Genomic DNA, 9,430 nt, shown 5'->3' on the forward strand with positions numbered 1-9,430 from the left:
TCACAGTGGCGACTGAACTTGTGGTTCTCCTTTCATGGATTTGTAAGTCAGGCTCAAGATTCTGTGGTATTCAGAATTAGGGAGTGAAAAGTGCGTACACCCAGACCCCGCACTGAGGTTTGAGGTAGGGCTCTGTGTGGGTCAAGTCTTTGCATTTAAATGTAGCATCGCATGTGAGTCTGATGCAGGTGTCCTGGCGGCTGCGTGTGGAGAAAATGGTCCATAATGTCCCTCCAGGTGTCGTCCCCCCTCCTTGCTTCTGGCTTCTTCTCCCTTCTCCCCATCTTTGGCACACTGCCTTTTGTCCCTCACTGACCTTAAGTCCTCTGAAAACCCCCTTCGCAAGAGAGAGTCAAAGCCAAGTCTCTGGGCTCCCTCTTCTCCACGCATAGGGTGGGTGGGCTCTGAAAAGCTCTGGACTGTCTGGAGACCAGGAGCAGTCTTCCCAGCAGGTGCCTACAGGGCCCCGCGTGCCGGGACGGGCACAGATGGAGTGGCTCTGGGCTGGGGGCAAGGGGCAGACGCAGCCACCCCTGGAGCCTCAGCTGCCTTGTTATCTCTTCATTGTCTCCCTGTCGCCCCGGCCCACCCCCTCCCCGGCTGCCCTTCTGTCATCTCTCCGTGGCCCCTCTCGGCCAGCAGCCCAACCCCAAACTCCAGAGGGAGCGCCAGAGAGGGTCCCCCCAGGTTTTCCTGCTCTGGGGGCAAACAGAACGGTGGGGGCCGTGGGGTGGCAGGGAGGGAGGGAACTTGGCTGGAGAGGCCGGAGATGGGGGTGTTAGAGTCTATCAATCATGCCCCACTGCGTTCCTGTTTAACACACACGTCTCCGACGAGTTGTCAGTGAAACCGTTAATTAATTAGCTAATCCCGCAATGAAGTGGATTCTAAATGGTTCTCCCCCTCCCAGCCTCCCATTTAGATAATTGCTGTTGAGGGATCTTTTGTGAGAGTCATTTTTTTTCCAACGGGGATGGCCCTGCAACACTGAGGGAGATGAATTTAAAGAAGGGGTCAGCGTGCTGTCCCCCAAGATCCTCGTAAGGGAGGGACCCTTCTCTTGGGTCAATGCAGAATTCAGGAAGGGAGTTGGTTATTGGGGTCAGCAGGAAGGGTAGGGAGGGGAAACTGAGTTTTAACATTGGGGGTTTGCTTTTAATCATTATGATGCTTTGTGGCTCTGCAGGACTCTTCCTGGGGCAGGGTCCCAAGGCAGGTAATAATATTAATAAGGAGAATGATGACCATTGCCACCACATGTCAAAGGCTAACTATGGGCCAGGCATCCAGTGACACGCTTTACATGCGTGATCTCATTCATCCCCCCTTCACATTTGCTCTATGGGATTATATAATCGTGGGATTATAGAGACTTGAGAAACCGAGGTTCTAAATGGGCAAGTGACCTGCCCAAGGTGACATCTGAGCTCAGCGCCCACACTCTTGAAGATTATGAAATTTTCTTTCTTTCTTTCTTTCTTTCTTTCTTTCTTTCTTTCTTTCTTTCTTTCTTTCTTTCTTTTAAGATCTTATTTATTTATTTGACAGACAGAGATCACAAGTAGGCAGAGAGAGAGTGGGAAGCAGTCTCCTGCTGAGCAGAGAGCCCGATGTGGGGCTCCATCCCAGGACCCTGGAATCATGACCTGGGCGGAAGACAGAGGCTTTAACCCACTGAGCCACCCAGGCGCCCCAGATTATGGGATTTTCTTGAGGTCTGTCCCTTTCCCAGAAGGGAGACCGAGGCCTTTAAAAAAGCAACGTGATTAGCTTTATTTATTTATTTAATTTTTTGAGAGAGAGTGTGTGTACATACGCGAGCAATGGGGGGTGGGGTTGTGGCCGAGGGGCAGAGGGAGAGAGAGAATCTTAAGCAGGCCCCACACCCAGTGCAGAGCCCCATGTGGGACTCACTGGACTCTGAGATCATGACCTGAGCTGAGAATCAAGGGTCAGGCTCTCAATGGACTGAGACACTCAGGTGCCCCTAATATGATTTAAATCACACAGGAATAGTTAAAAAAAAAAAAAAATCAGATGAATGATTAAAACCCCAATCTTGTGACTTGTGACTCAAGATTCAATAACCACCTGGTCTTCTGTTGACACTGGATGAAAATAATAGAGAAAGCACATGCCCATCCTAGAGTGTAAGTAGGTGGCTTTACCAGCAGCCCTCTCCACTTGTGCCTGCCATCACCCCTCTGCCCCGCCCACAGCCTCCATTCCTGTGGTTTCACTGGGGCTGACCCCACCCTACAGCTCCAGGGCAGGGGCACTGCCCCAACCTGGTAATGAGAGTGTATTTTCCACCAGAAGCCCCGGCATCAGCCATATTGGAGTAGCCAGAGATAGCTACACCACCCTCTCGCTGTTAGAATCATCCGGAAATACCTGTCACCCTTCCTGGGATTGCTAACTTGATAAAAATGGCAGTTCTCAGTTGCTGGAAGCCATTTTGCCATGGGGAGTGGAGCCACACAGAGTAACCACAATATCTGACAACCTTCTTTGAGCCCCTTGATCCAGCTATGCCTGAAGCCTGCTACACCTGGATTTATTTTTATTTCTTCATTTATTTCTTAGTTACCTAAGTTTCAGTTGGCATGGCAGATGCTGCTGGTCCCCTATGGGTATCCATTTTTCCTGTCTTCCTTATCAATAGAATCCTGACTTTTTTTTTTTTTGAGGCAGTCATAGAACTAACTGAAATACTTATCTAGAGTTTTTGCAGCTTTAAGTGGCCCAGTGACCCACTTTTAGGCAACAAGATGATTGACAGTGCTTGAGGGATGTCAAGAGAGAAATATCTTTTCCCTCTCACCCTTTTCCTGTCTGGATGGCAGATGCCAAGCATTTCACTGGATTCCTTGTCCCCTGTGAAAAATAAACCCCTTGCTTGCTTAAGCCTCAGTACTTGCACTTCTGTTCTGTGCAGCCAAACGCAATCCTAATTGGCAGACTGTACTGCAACTGAAAACCCTCTGCCTAATACGGTTCCCCGGAGCTGTAAGGGATGCGAGAAGAAACTGGACGGATTGGTGGGGGTGGGTAGCTTTGCCTTCTCTCCTTGCTCCAAGAGATGATCAGCCGTTTTTGTTCTCTCCTCTCTATTCCCTTGCAAAGATAGCCATCTGGAAGGACCATAAATTGTAAGTAGATGGGGATAAAAATTGGCCTTTAACAAGAACCGGCTCTGGGCAAAATTTCAAAATAGGAAAAGGTGGAAAAGGCAGGGAAGAACCAGCTCTCCATTCTCCAGGCCAGGAGCCTGTCTGCTCAGCAACCTTCAGCCCAGCCCATGGGTCCCGTCTCCTAGTCTCCCAAGGACCTGTCATCTACCAGATGTTTGCCACTGTGCTTAATTAGTCACTGCCTCCATGCCCAAGGGGGTTCATGGTCCAGCAGTGCCAGGCCTCTGTGCCTAGGAGGAGCTACTGATGTCCTGGCATGAGGATGGTGGGGAAGCTGGCCATCTAGAGCCGGTGACCTTCAAATTCTATTTCAGGGTTGGCTGCCAGAGCCTGGCTTGAATGCAGCACGGGACTGGTCGGCCCCAGGAGGCTCTGGGATGGAGCTGGCCGCACTGGGAGCCAAAGTGCTGGGAAGGTGGTTATTTGTTTTCAGAGATGTCTTTCCAGCTGCAGCTTCTGCAGAAAGACCTGAGCTCAAGTCTTAGAATCTCAGAGGGAGAGAATCTTAGCATATTCGCTCAAGAGAACCCTAGAACCGTGTTATTTTAGAATTTTAGGAGAATCCACAATAGCACCTTAGAATGATAGAATTTTGTCATGTTAGAACAAGAGAATCTAAGATTCTAGCTTTATAGAAGCTTAGAACGGTAGAATTTTAGAATTAGAGAAATCTTTGAAAATTGAGCGGGCTAAAGTCTTATGGCCCTCCATTTATAAAAATCCCAGGACCGTGGGGCGTCTGGGTGGCTCATTGGGTTAAAGCCTCTGCCTTCGGCTCAGGTCATGGTCCCAGCATCCTGGGATTGAGCCCCATATTGGGCTCTCTGCTCAGCGGGGAGCCTGCTCCCCCCCACCCCCCTCTTGCCTCTCTGCCTACTTGTGAGTCTGTCAGGTAAATAAATAAAATCTTGAAAAAAAAAAAAGGCTCAGGACCATGAAGTTCTAGAAAATGTAATGAGTAAAATCCTAGAACCACAGACTTTTAGAACATCAAGCTAATTAACTTTAAAAATACTAGCTTCAGGGCACCTGGGTGGCTCAGTGGGTTAAGCCGCTGCCTTCGGCTCAGGTCATGATCTCAGGGTCCTGGGATCGAGGCCCGCATCAGGCTCTCTGCTCAGCAGGGAGCCTGCTTCCCTATCTCTCTCTCTCTGCCTGCCTCGCCATCTACTTGTGATTTCTCTCTGTCAAATTAATAAATAAAAAATCTTTAAAAAAAAATACTAGCTTCATGATGCCTTATGTTTTGGAAGTCTTAGAATTGTGTTAGATCAGAGAAACATGGAATTTTAGAATACAAAATGGACTTTCAGAAGGAAATGTATTACATGTGAGAATTCTTGAATTCTTAAATCTCAGAATGATGGGCTTTTAGAGCCCAAGTTGTTAGATTCACAAGGAAGGTAGCACTCATCCTAGGTTGCTTTCTACCCAAGGCATCAGTCACTTCTCCAGTAACCACAACGGGAATCCCCAACCCCCTGCATTGTAGCAGTGGGGCCTGGCACAGATTGGGTGTTCAATAGATGTGAGAAAGTGAAATTTTTTTTTTTTAGTGAAATCTTTCAAAGGAGGTATGGGGGGAAATACAGTGTATCAAGAGAATGCAGAGACCAACCCCAGACTGCGAGAAAATGCTTGCGAAAGACACATCCAGTAAAGGACTGTTGTCCAAAATATACAGAGAGCTCAAGACTCAACAATAAGAAAACAGGCAACCAAATTTTTAAAAAATGGGCCAAAGAGACACTCACAAAAGCAGATACACAGATGGCAAATAAGCACATGAAAAGATGCGCCCCATCCCATGTCATCGGGGAAATGCAAATTCGGACAAGATACTACGACGCACCTATTAGAATGGCTAAAATCCAGAACGCTGATGAGGCCAATTGCCGGAGAGGAAAGAGAGCCGCAGAGATTGTTATCCGTCGCCGGCGGGGACGCAAAATGGGAAGGTCGGTGTAGTGGCTCCTACAAAGCCAAACGTGGTCTTACGCCTGCACGACACTTGCGCGTGAATACGGCAGCTTTATTCATCATTGCTAAAACTCGGAAACCACCAAGACGTCCTTCAGTAGGGGACTAGACAGACAGCAGCACATCTATGCAGTGGAACGGTACTCAGCGACAAACAGAAGTGATCTATCAATCCACAGAAAGACACGAAGAAACCTTAAACGTGTATTCCTGAGTGAGAGAGAAGCCAGTCTGAAAAGGCTACTAGAGGCTATAGGATTCCATTTATATGAGACTCCGGAAAAGGCAAAACCAGTGAGACAGCCAGGGGCTCCCGGGCCGAGGCGGGGCATGTAACACAGGAAACTTTTTAGGGCAATGAAACTATTGTGCTTGAAGCTATAATGGTGCATACATGGCATTGTGCATTCGCCCAAACCTTTAGAACTTTACACCACACGCAGAATGAACCTTAAGGTATACAATGTATAAAAAATTCATTTAAGGGATGCCTGGGAGGTTCAGTGGGTTAAGCATCTGCCTTCAGCTCAGATCATGATCCTGGGGTCCTGGGATCAAGTCCTACATCAGACTCCTTGCTCAGGAGGGAGCCTGGTTCTCCCTCTGCCTCTGCCTGCTGCTCCCTCTGCTCTCTCCCTCTCTCTCTCTCTGTTTAAAAAAAAAAAAAAAAAACTCATTTAGGAGATTGGGGGCCCTAAGATAGATGCAGAATATGACGAAATAGCCTGGGTTATACATGTATGGAACAATTATGGATGGAATGTACAGAAATGTATGGAACGACCTCAACCGTGGGAGTTTGCGGGTGGGGTCAGATAACTTTGGAATTTTGGAAATGAATAGCATCGGTAAGGCTGAGGGCAGCCAGGACGGGACGTAGGCACGGTGTCTAGCTGTTCGAGTCGTTCCCATGGGGGGGATGGGCTGGCAATTCTGAGCCCACTGCCCGTGCCTCCGGAGGCTTAACAATGAAGCCAACGGATGGCAGAGGGTGGGGGCCAGCGTTCTCACTGTGGGAGCGAGAGGTCTCAGAGAAGCAGGAGGAGGAGGCAAGAGTGATCCGTGCAGTGATCTCAGGAAATCTAAAGAGAGGGTAGACTTCATTTAGTAATAATGGATCAATCTTGGTTCATTAATTGTGACAAGTATATCACACTAATGTATGATGTAAATACAAGGAGAAGAAACAGTGAGGCATCTTTGGGAATCCTCTGTACTGTCTTGGCCCCTTTTCCTGTAAATCTAAAACTCTTCTAAAATGTCAAGTTTATGTTCTGAAAACAAAACAGAGAGAATGACTGACGCATGTTCATCAGCAGAGGAAGCAATAAACAAACTGTGGTCTATCCGTACAACGGAATAGCAGTCCTCAATAAAGAGGAACAGGGGCGCCTGGGGGGCTCAGTTGGTTAGGCGCCTGGCTCTTGATTCTGGCTCAGGTCATGATCTCAGGGTCGTGGGATCCAGCCCCACGTTGGACTCTGTGCTGTGGGGGGTCTGCTTGAGGATTCTCGCTCCCTCTCCCTCTGCCCCCTCCCCCTGCATGTGCTCTCTCTCTCTCTCTAAGAATAAATAAGTAAATCCTTAAAAAAAAAAAAAAAAAAACAAATAAAGAGGAACGAACTATCGATACAACTACATTGATGAACCTGCCAAGCATTAGGCCAAGGGCAAAAAGACAGACCAAAACAGAGTAGCGACCGGATGATTCCATTCACGCCCATCAATTTCAGGAAGTGTGGACTCATCTGGAGTGAGAGCAAGCCGGTCTGTGGGTGCCCGCCTGGGGATGGGAGGGTAGAGAGAGACAAGGGGGAAGAACCACAAGGAGGGAACCTTGGCAGGTGATGGGTATGTTTGTTACCCTGATTGTAGCCATGGCTTTACAGGTGTGTGGTGTATCAAACGTGACTAGGCTGTGCGTTTTAAATATATGTAATTGCTTGTCAATTACACCTTGATAAAGCTGTTTTCAAAAGTGACTATTTCTAGGGGCACCTGGGTGGCTCAGTGGGTTAAAGCCTCTGCCTTCGGCTCAGGTCGTGATCCCAGGGTCCTGGGATCGAGCCCCGCATCGGGCTCTCTGCTCAGTGGGGAGCCTGCTTCCCCCCTCTCTCTTTCTGTCTGCCTTTCTGCCTACTTGTGATCTCTGTCTGTCAAATAAATAAAATCTTTAAAAAAAAAGAAAAGTGACTGTGTCTAAAAAGATATACTAAGGGAATAATGGTATTTATGGCCTAAGTGTGAGGGGGAACATTCAGGGCCCCCCACCGCCGGACAGTGAGGCTGGGAGCCCGAGCCTCCTCCTTCCTTGAGGGAATCAGCCCCCTGCTCACGGGACCTCTGATGGTTAATTCCTCTTTTCCCCCGGGGGAGTCCTGGGAAACCAGGCCTCATTAGCTGAGGGCCCGGCTCACGGAACTTCATGTTTGTTAAAGATTAATGGGGTGTCTCCAGTGTGAGAGCTGAGGGGTCTTCTGGCCTCGCTTCTTCCAAATCAGCCCCCTGCCATGACTCGTCATCAGTCACGGGGGAGACGGCCACCGCCTGGGAGCCGGGGACAGAGGGTGGTGAGAGCTAATGGACCTTCTCTGCCGGCCTCATGATTCCCTGTAAAGGCCGCTGGCTTGGAGTCCTGGTTCTTTTTTAACACAGCCGAGAACTCAACCGCCCCCAAAGGGGGTGTTTCCCTTCAAAGCAGTCATGTGGGAGGCTCCAAGCGTCCTGCCACCTTGCAGGGCGGTGAGACGACTTCTCTGTTGAGGGCATCCCCAGAGAGCCTTGGCTTTGGCCCGTCTCCCGCTTACGAAGCAGGCCTTCCTCTGACCGTCAGATTTCGTTTCTGGAAACAGACACGAGTCAGCTGCCGTCAGAACACGTGCATCTTTTCCTTCACATCTGGTCACGTCTGTAATTTCTCATTGCAGGTTTCTGAGCTCCATGAAGGTCTGGACCTTGCCTGGCTTCGGTGCCTACTGTCCCGGCATCGAGCACTGACTGCCTGGCATACAGTCGGCACTCAATAATTCTTTGCCAAATGAATACGTGAACAGGTCATCTCTCTCTACAGTAGGAGAACTTCCAAGGACAATTCTCTCCATGTCCGTCGCTGCCACCACTGTGGTTCACGCCTCCCTGTGTCTCCCCTAGACACCAGAGACAGCCCTCCCCCAGAACCCCCTGCTTCCTGCTTTGCTTCCAACCCCAACACACAGCAGCTTTTTTCTTTTTTTTTTTTCTAAAGATTTTACTTATTTATTAGACAGAGGGAGAGAGATCACAAGTAGGCAGAGAGCCAGGTGGAGAGAGAGGAGGAATTAGGCTCCCCACTGAGCAGAGAGCCCGATTCGGGGCTTGATCCCAGGACCCTGAGATCATGACCTGAGCCTATGGCAGAGGCTTTAACCTACTAAGCCACCCAGGTGCCCCACACAGCAGCTTTTTAAAACTGAAACCAGACTGTGCAAATTTGCTAGCTCGAAACCAACCAATGGCTTCCCTCAAGAATTTATTAGATTATTATTAAATTATAAAGAATTTATTCCCTCAGAATAAAACCTACACTCCTGTCCCTGGCCCCCAGCCACCTCCCCCATCAGTCCCTCCACCCCTGCTAGCTCCCTGCCCTCCAGGTGATCTGAGCTCCCTACAGGCCCCCAAATGCATCCAACATATTCCTGCCTCAGTTTCTCCAGCCTTACTGACCCCTCTGTCCAGAGCTTTCCCCCACGCCCTACACCCATGTCCCACTGTCAGCTCATTCCCAACTCAGGGCCCTCACACCCTCTGCCTTCTCTCTAAAACCCTCCCCCCATGCACAGATCTGAGACCATGGCGGGTACCTCAGGTGCAAACTTAGGGGGCAGCTGCCAAAAGCCTCAGGGCCCCAAGATAAATAAAAGTTTGAAGAATCAAAATTAATACCAAAATCCGTGATGATCCACGTGTCCATCAACAGACGCTGGGTAGACGGTATGTGGTGTATCCCTCCCATGGTCAATGACTTGGCCAGAAGAAGGAATGCGGTGTCGACCCATGCGGCTGCATGGAAGAACCTAGAAAACATTTTGGTAAGTGAGAGAAGCCGGACCCAGAAGGACCACATGTTGGATTCGTGCGTTCCTAGAACAGGCAAGTCCACAGAGACAGAAAGCAAATTCCTAGCTGCTGGGGGGTTAGGGGGTGGTGACTGCTTAGTGGGTATGGGGTTTCTTTGGGGGGCGAAGAAAATGTTCTGTAATTAGTGGTGATGGTTG

This window comes from Mustela nivalis, assembly GCF_964662115.1.
Source record: "Mustela nivalis genome assembly, chromosome: 14".
Classification (NCBI taxonomy): domain Eukaryota; kingdom Metazoa; phylum Chordata; class Mammalia; order Carnivora; family Mustelidae; genus Mustela; species Mustela nivalis.